The sequence below is a fragment of the Oratosquilla oratoria genome, chromosome 9 (genome assembly GCF_046742065.1).
Source record: "Oratosquilla oratoria isolate Oo_2021 chromosome 9, ASM4674206v1, whole genome shotgun sequence".
Lineage (NCBI taxonomy): Eukaryota > Metazoa > Arthropoda > Malacostraca > Stomatopoda > Squillidae > Oratosquilla > Oratosquilla oratoria.
In genome coordinates this window covers 28,363,539-28,371,038 of record NC_134785.1, presented here as the reverse complement: position 1 = coordinate 28,371,038, position 7,500 = coordinate 28,363,539, and the positions used below count along the sequence as shown (strand labels likewise).

The window sequence follows — 7,500 nt, the reverse complement described above, 5'->3', positions numbered from 1 at the left end:
TACAGCTTTGGATTTCGATACCCTGGTCTTAGTGCACCGCTGTTACTACCATGCGTGTGCCCCGTCAAGCATGTTCTGTATTATGTGTAAAGCTACATTCAGTGTTTTGTGTCGGATAAAAGGATTAGTGCCGTCCGCATACAAAAAAGTAAGAGCCTGGTTGTGAGGGTAAGCCTACTCTGGCAGGTCATTCGTAGATTGTATAGGTATGGGGGCAAGGACTGAGCCGTGACACACTCCAGCCTTTGGTACAAAAGGTCGGGGCAGGCATTCCCGCCACTTTATCTTTATTGTCCTGTCATTCAGATAGTCGCAGATCAACCGTGTGAACGGCAGGGCAAATTCAAAACGGTGGTACAATTTGTATTTCAGGCGCTCGCGCTTGACAGTGTCGAATGCCTTCTCCACATCCATACAGACCAAAATAGCATTGCAAGGGCAACCGCCTGGCGGCCTCTGAACCCACTGAGTGATCATAGAAAAAAAAAAACGTCGTCAGCACCCCGCTCCGGCCGAAAAACAAACTGTCAATCCCTGGGCACATTCCTCACCTCCAAATCTCCGATAAGGCGACGGCAGTAGACATGCTTGAAGGCTTTATCATTGTATACCAGGAGGGAGACGGGCCGATAAGATAGGGAGCAGAGGTAGGTTCCTAGGGGTTGGGAACGAAAATGGTATTTATGAGCTGCTGGGACTTGACCAACCCTTATATTCACTAGTCGCTGATTTTGCCTAGTACTACTCCTCCCCCTCTTGGATGGTCCTATCCTACTTCTGGCTGCCGCTGTCGACCTAGGAAACGTGTAGCCCTGCCTTTGGTTGACCAATGTTTCCTCTGCTACGTATTTAGATAACCTCTTCCCGTGTGTCGGATCGAGAGGACGGAGTCTCCTGGTGACAAGTTCCACTGCTTGTGAAGACCCCATCACATCCCCGCACCTCTGGTTGGTGTTTGATGACGTTGAGATGAATGCCACCTCAATGAACTTTCGTGTTCTTTTGTCCATGTCCCATTGTACCTCGATGTGCTACCATTTAAATATCCGGCAGTATCTGAATTTTTGTTGAGGCATTGTGACAGGTTTGAGGAAAGTGGAAGATCGGGTTCAGGGCCGAGTTTTTTCCTGACCGGTTTAGCTTATAACTTCTTCAGAGGATTGATGCTCTTGGATAACGTTGACGGTATTTTATTTTAATTCATTCTTTTCTAATAGATTAATGAATTAATTATTTAATCATCTACAGGTCTCTGTCCACCCACCCACATCCCCTGCCTAGTTGATGGGATTGTGGTATCGGGTCTGTGTATACCGTCAACATTATCCAGGAGTATCAATCCTCTGAAGAAGCTTTAAGCTAAACCGATCAGGAATAAGCTCGGCCCTAGACCCGTGTCTTAATCTTCCACTTTCCTCATATCTGAAGTTTGCTTTATGCTCCTTCAGTCACATTTCTAAATCCCCCGTCACATATTCAAGATTCTCGCCAAATGTTGTGAATTTGAAAAGGTGGAAGACGACTTCGCTTACAGTATTCCAGACTTCCCAAGGGACAATTCAACAATGTGTCTAATATTCGTATAGGTCTAACTTCTCTTAGTTCGTTATTCAGCCTCTCAATATATGACACAATAGCGATTTGACATTTGGAGAGTCGAAAAATAAAAGACTGTAAACTAAGTCGTTTCTGTTTATACATATATATATATATATATATATATATACATATATATATATATATGTGTATGTGTGTGTGTGTGTGTGTGTGTGTGTGTGTGTGTGTGTGTGTGTGTGTGTGTGTGTGTGTGTGTGTGTGTGTGTGTGTGTGTGTGTGTGTGTATCTATCTATTTATTTTTTATTTATTTATTTATTTATTTTTATTTTTTATCTTTTTTTTAGTTGGAGAATGAGGTCACTCGGGTAGCCCAATCTACAGAAAATTTCTCTATTGTAGTCGAATTTTTGCTGTAGGAACTCTGGACTATATATTCGTATGGCTCTCAAGAAGAAAACCAAGACGGCACCTCTCTTAATGTTGTTGCTGTGAGCACTCAGAGTGAATAAAATCGTCCTCATTTGTAGGTTTCCTGTAAACCTTGAACTATATTCCTAGGCCCTATCTGATGACCATGATGACTAGAAGTGGGAGAGAATTTTCCTGTTTTAACTCTGTGGTAAACTGCATTTTAGGATGTATGTTGTTGAGTTGTTGTATGTCCGTTTGTTGTGGTAATACCACAAACACGCTGTCCATGTACCGGGACCATTTTGCCTCAGGGACGACTTGGTGTGTGTATGTAGTAATAAAACTCCATTTTCTCTACAAAAAGTAAAAACCATTACTGCACTGAGTGGCGACCCCATCTTGGCGATATTACTGGCCGTCTACCATGAACACACCTAACCTGACACATTTCTCAATTAGTTCGGCGAAATCGTGCTTGTCTAGTGGAATTTTATCTTCTTGCATACTTGTAGGACCTTTCTGACTACCCTCAAAGCCCCCTCCATTTCGACGTTGGTAAAAAAAAAACTGTGACGCCGTAGCTATCCAACTTCTTATCAATGAATTCTACCGTCTCCAAGCGTTCGATGAGATCTTGGGAGTTACAAGGGTGGGTCCGGCTGATGCTGCCTATGGTTTTGGATAAAGGACTAGATACCTTTGTCCTTGGAAGAAAACCCAAGGACCCTGATATGAGAGGGCAGCCCAAGATACATAAACTAGGCACCCCTATACGTCCCACAACTTCGGCTGCGGGAAGTGCTCCGCACCGCTAAGCAAAGGTATTATAGTCTATGTGCTCCAATTAATCCGTTCAGGATGTGGTATATGTGTGATTTACTACTAGCCATTCTGCCAAATCAACCTTAGTGCATACATCTCTCTCCTATTTCCCATCTATGTGCTATTTGAGGGGGGTATCTATTGAGGTAGGAAGGGAGAAGACAGAAGATAGGAGTGAGTGGAAAATGGTTGTGTATGGATGCTGCTGAGATGCATGGAAGGGGGTGGGGTGGGGGATGGGGGGAGGTTTAAGGAGTATGTCTGAATGATATTTTGACGCAGCCCGAAGGGATTTCTCCCCGTCTTCTCTTTTTCTGCATGAGGATACGGAGAGGTGGGCCGCCGAATGAATAAAGCGACCTTGCTGTAGATGTGCTGTTTCATGCTACATTACTTCTGACCCAGGGCAGTGGACGAGATGCAGGGATAACCCGTCATCCAGGAGGAGCCAAGAAAAGAGGGAGGGAAGGGTGATGAATGGGAATGGAGTATGTAGGGATGAAATGGGTGAGAGTGGATTTATGCCTATGACTTTGGCTACCTCCCCTTGAAAGGGGAAAAAAGTTCTTGGTATATGTATGTATATATGAACCTAAATTGTTCTATCGATACATAAAATGCAAACTGAAGCAGAGAGAAGAAATATTCAGTCTAAAAGAGAATGGGATAATATGTAGTGAGACTAAAATGGATCAGGTAGAAATATATCTGGGAACTGTCATATATGAAAGTGGAAAACTGGAGGAAGAAATTAGCCATATTGTGAGGGGCGGAGATGAAGACCAAAGGTGAATAACAATAACAAGGAAAAATAATGGTGTGTCATTGGAAGCAATAAAAGGAATGTAATAGTTGTACCGACTGTTATGTATAAGGGTGAGGTTTGAGTACTGAATGCAAGAGAGAAAACTTGTGTAGAAATGGAAATGAGATGTCTGAGGGGATGTAGAATTACGAATGTCAAGAACGACAGAGTTCGAGAATTGACTAGAGTATAGTTGGGATTGTGAGAGTAGAACAGATCAACCTGAGGTGGTTTGGTCATACTATGAGGATGGATAAGAGTATGTATAATAATAAAAACATTCAGGAGTGAGAGCAAAAGACAGACCAAGGAAAAAGTGGATTGATGGGGTAAATGAAGGTATACGATCATATACGTTGAAAGAATGTCAGGTGAGGCTGTTGTCCTTGTATTGGTACCATGTAATTCAGTACTACCTGCAGCGCTGCCGGATTATCAGTGACTAAACAGGCTCCCCTACTGGTCATCTGTTGTGTGTTAGACACCCAAATGAAAGAAAAAGAAAACCATCAAAATGACAGATGAACACTTTATGTGTCAATGTCCATCCAACCCAATCATGGGTCACTAAACCAAGTGTTGCCCGTGCATGGCATCCTTGGAGGACCTGGAGAATGAATGATGTCTCAGTGCTATGATTGTACTGAGGTGCCTTCAGCCTGGGATCAGCGACACACCTCAGTCCTTCTATTCAGGCCTAGATGGGTGGTCCCTGCTGGGTCGGAGAGGAAAATCGGCTGTGCTGCCTGACTAGGGTCCATTGCTGTCTCCTACTAGTCCCAAGATGGTGGGTGCGTATACTCTCCCATGACGTTTGAGACTGTTGGGTTAAGATGCAATTCCAAATTCTAGTCTCCCCTTTTTGGGTTCGATGGTGGATGGGGGAGTGTTAGGGCGAATTATAGACTACACGTTCATGGCAAACATACATGGCACTTATTTTTGTGGGTGAGCTTCCAACCTGGCTGTGTCAGAATTGCCGTGCTGTCAGAAAGACTAGGGTCCTAGACCAATACAGGAATCGGAAACGGTGGACTAGAGCTCTCATAAGGATGGATAAGGAGAGGTACGCCAGGAGAATAGCTGAGGATGGAAACTCTGCTCTAACTCTGTGATCCAGGGAAGCACAGTTCGAACATCTGATGGGCAACTGGTGTCAGGCATAGAGGGGTATACGTTGAGAAGTTGTTCATAAACGACCATCCGAACAGCCAGTTGCGCTTTGCTGGTGGTCGGGTGGCAGTTTCCGGGCCACCTATAGATGAAACTCAACCCTCTTGACGGAGGTCAAAGAGGCTGTAAGGTGCAGGGAGCAAAGGTAGCTGGCATTTGCAATACCAGTGCGGAGTTGCTGAAAGCTGGATGGTGAGGCATTGATCCGTGGGTTCCACGCGGTACTGTCTTCTGTTTGGTATTCCAGTAACCTCTGACTAGAAAAAAGGTCTGGTCGTCCCTGTGTGAAGGGGCGAAAGGAACCAGTAGGATTGCAATAACTACGCGATATTACATTGCTCAGTGTGCCAGGCAAGGTTGCTGATACGGATTTGTTCACATCTGCTACAGTTTCATAGGCCTAAGCAGTCTGGCTTCATAGCTAATAAGTCAACAACTGATCGGATCCTAGCGCTTTGTGTTCTTGTGGAGTGCCGACGTGAGTTCCAACAGGAATTTCTTGCAGCCTATGTTGATCTCAAGAAAGCGTTTGACTCTGTGCACCATAGAGTGCTTTGGTATTTTCTGTGGATCTTCGGGATTCCAGCGAAAATTATTGACTTAATATCTGGATTATATTTTGTGAAAAGAGTGCCGCAAAGTACGGAGGAGGCGTGTCCAGCTTCTCTCTTCTTAATATAAGAGTGAGGCAAGGATGTGTCCCCCTCCTAACACTTTTCTACATCTGCATGGTCTGGGAATTGGACAGACTTGTCGATCAATCTCAGTGCGGAGCATCCATTGGCAACACTAAGGTCACTGACTTTGTCTTTACTGATGATGCTGTAGTTCCTGGGAGTCGTTAGAGATCCCTCGAGTCACTGCACAAGAAGGCAAATTCCGCTTGGTCTCCAGGGCTCTTGGATCAAGACCAAGGTTCATGAATTTGGGAGTTTACTGGATGACATAGATCAGTCTGTTCATGCATGTGGAGAGGACATTGAGTTCACATACTTTAGTAATGTAGTGTAAACCAGTGGTGGGTCGTGTCAGAAGGTCCTTCGAAGGATAGGCATTGCCCATGGCGTTATGGGCTCGCTAAACCAAAGTATATGGCATTGTCAATATCTATGCAAGAGGACTAAGTTTGAATCTTCAAGTCGATTATGCTCACTGTCTTGATGTACGATCGTGACACATGGGCATTGAATGAAGACTTGAAAAGGCGTCTCGATGTCTTTGGTACCAAGTGCGTTCGGAGAATCATGGAGATTGTACTGTGAGATTCAGTCTAGATCTGTAACCAGCATAATTCGTGAACATCAAATCCAGCTATATAGGCATGTCCACGTTTCCTTGATGATGATCTCACCCACAGGGTTGTCTCCACAAATGACAACCTCCGGTCGAGACGAAGGGAACGCCTACAGAATTCATGGCTTAGACAAGTCGATTGAATCTGCCGAGAGTTGTTTGGAATGGGAAGAGTGGTTGCATGAAAGCTTGGTCGCGGAGACTGTTGGGACTAGCGGCGGTGTGTGAGTGAAACAGACCCCTCTCCGGCCGTATGCACCCAATTGATGATAATGATGATCATCACCATGTAGTCAGGAATTCAAACAAGCAAAGATGGCGGAAAATTGGCAAGATTCAAGATCTTGAGTAAATACTGATTTGTAAAAGAGTTAATTTTTGACCATTGGTTGCAATTTGCAGGTCTCTTTCTATCAAGTGGAAAATAATAGACGAGGGAATATGGTAATGAAATGTACAGTAGAAACAGATTCATATATTATTTTACAAAGATTCATATACAATACCTCTCAGACCTTAAGTGGTAGATCAAACATTGATCAGTCCATTACCGGGCTTCTCAACCAGGTGCTTATGAGCGCCACAGAATTGTAAATAGTATGACAGTAATATTTTGTATACTGTATCGAAAAGTATTCAAAGTGTCAGTGTTAAGTTTAAGATGTTCCAATTTACTATAATTAGAATAGCTTTTAAAGGAGGTTCTATTTGCTTATGGTAGTATTATGAATAATATCAGTCTGATTCCCATACGTATATAGTATACTGAATGATGCTTATAGTTAAATCTGTAAACATCACAATTTATCTGAATAAATTTCAAACGGTGACATCACTCCTTATTTTTACAAATGTATATACTGTTCGTTTGTTAATGATTTTATTATAAAAAAAAAGTGGATGCTCGTAAGGTTAGCCAAGTTGGGAATTCCTAGACTAAGAGAAGGGGAGAGTACAGGACGAAATCGAAGAGTATTATGTCGTTTCAAGAAGCGCCCATTCATGATTAAATCTGCAGTGGAAACTCGTCATGTCGTCCATCCTCGAAATGACTTTGCAAATGAACCTCTGGTTTCTTTAGCACTGATGTAATGTCCTGTACAAAATGCCACAAAAAAGCTCTGCCACAGAAGTTTTATCTGCATAGTTAAATCCAGGAAGGCAGATAGGAATTTTGTCTTTCACTGCATCCCATATCCTCCGAAGAGGATTATGTGGCCTCTCGGGTGACTTGGTGCGAAAGTTAGAATATTCGTCCCATACCTACTGGAGATTTCCAGTATAAAGTGAACAGAATAAGGTACCATCATAATTTCAATAAAATAAATGAATTCATTGATTTATCTGAGGACAAGAAAAGATACATAATAACAGGGTTTCCACCAGCTTTTGAACTTTCTTAAATTTTGAGGGAAAATGGAGATTGAAAGTTACACGA

At 43.1% G+C, this 7,500-nt stretch overlaps 1 protein-coding gene across 1 annotated transcript in view; it reads right to left on the bottom strand.

Annotated features, from left to right (window-relative positions):
* Positions 1-6,948: 6,948 nt before the first annotated feature.
* The window catches only part of knk (cytochrome and DOMON domain-containing protein knickkopf), a 79,424-nt gene continuing 78,872 nt past the window's right edge, over positions 6,949-7,500 (bottom strand). Inside the window, exon 16 of the mRNA XM_076190149.1 lies at positions 6,949-7,500. This exon is cut by the window's right edge and continues 433 nt beyond it. The gene's annotated coding sequence lies outside the window, so the exon portion shown is untranslated.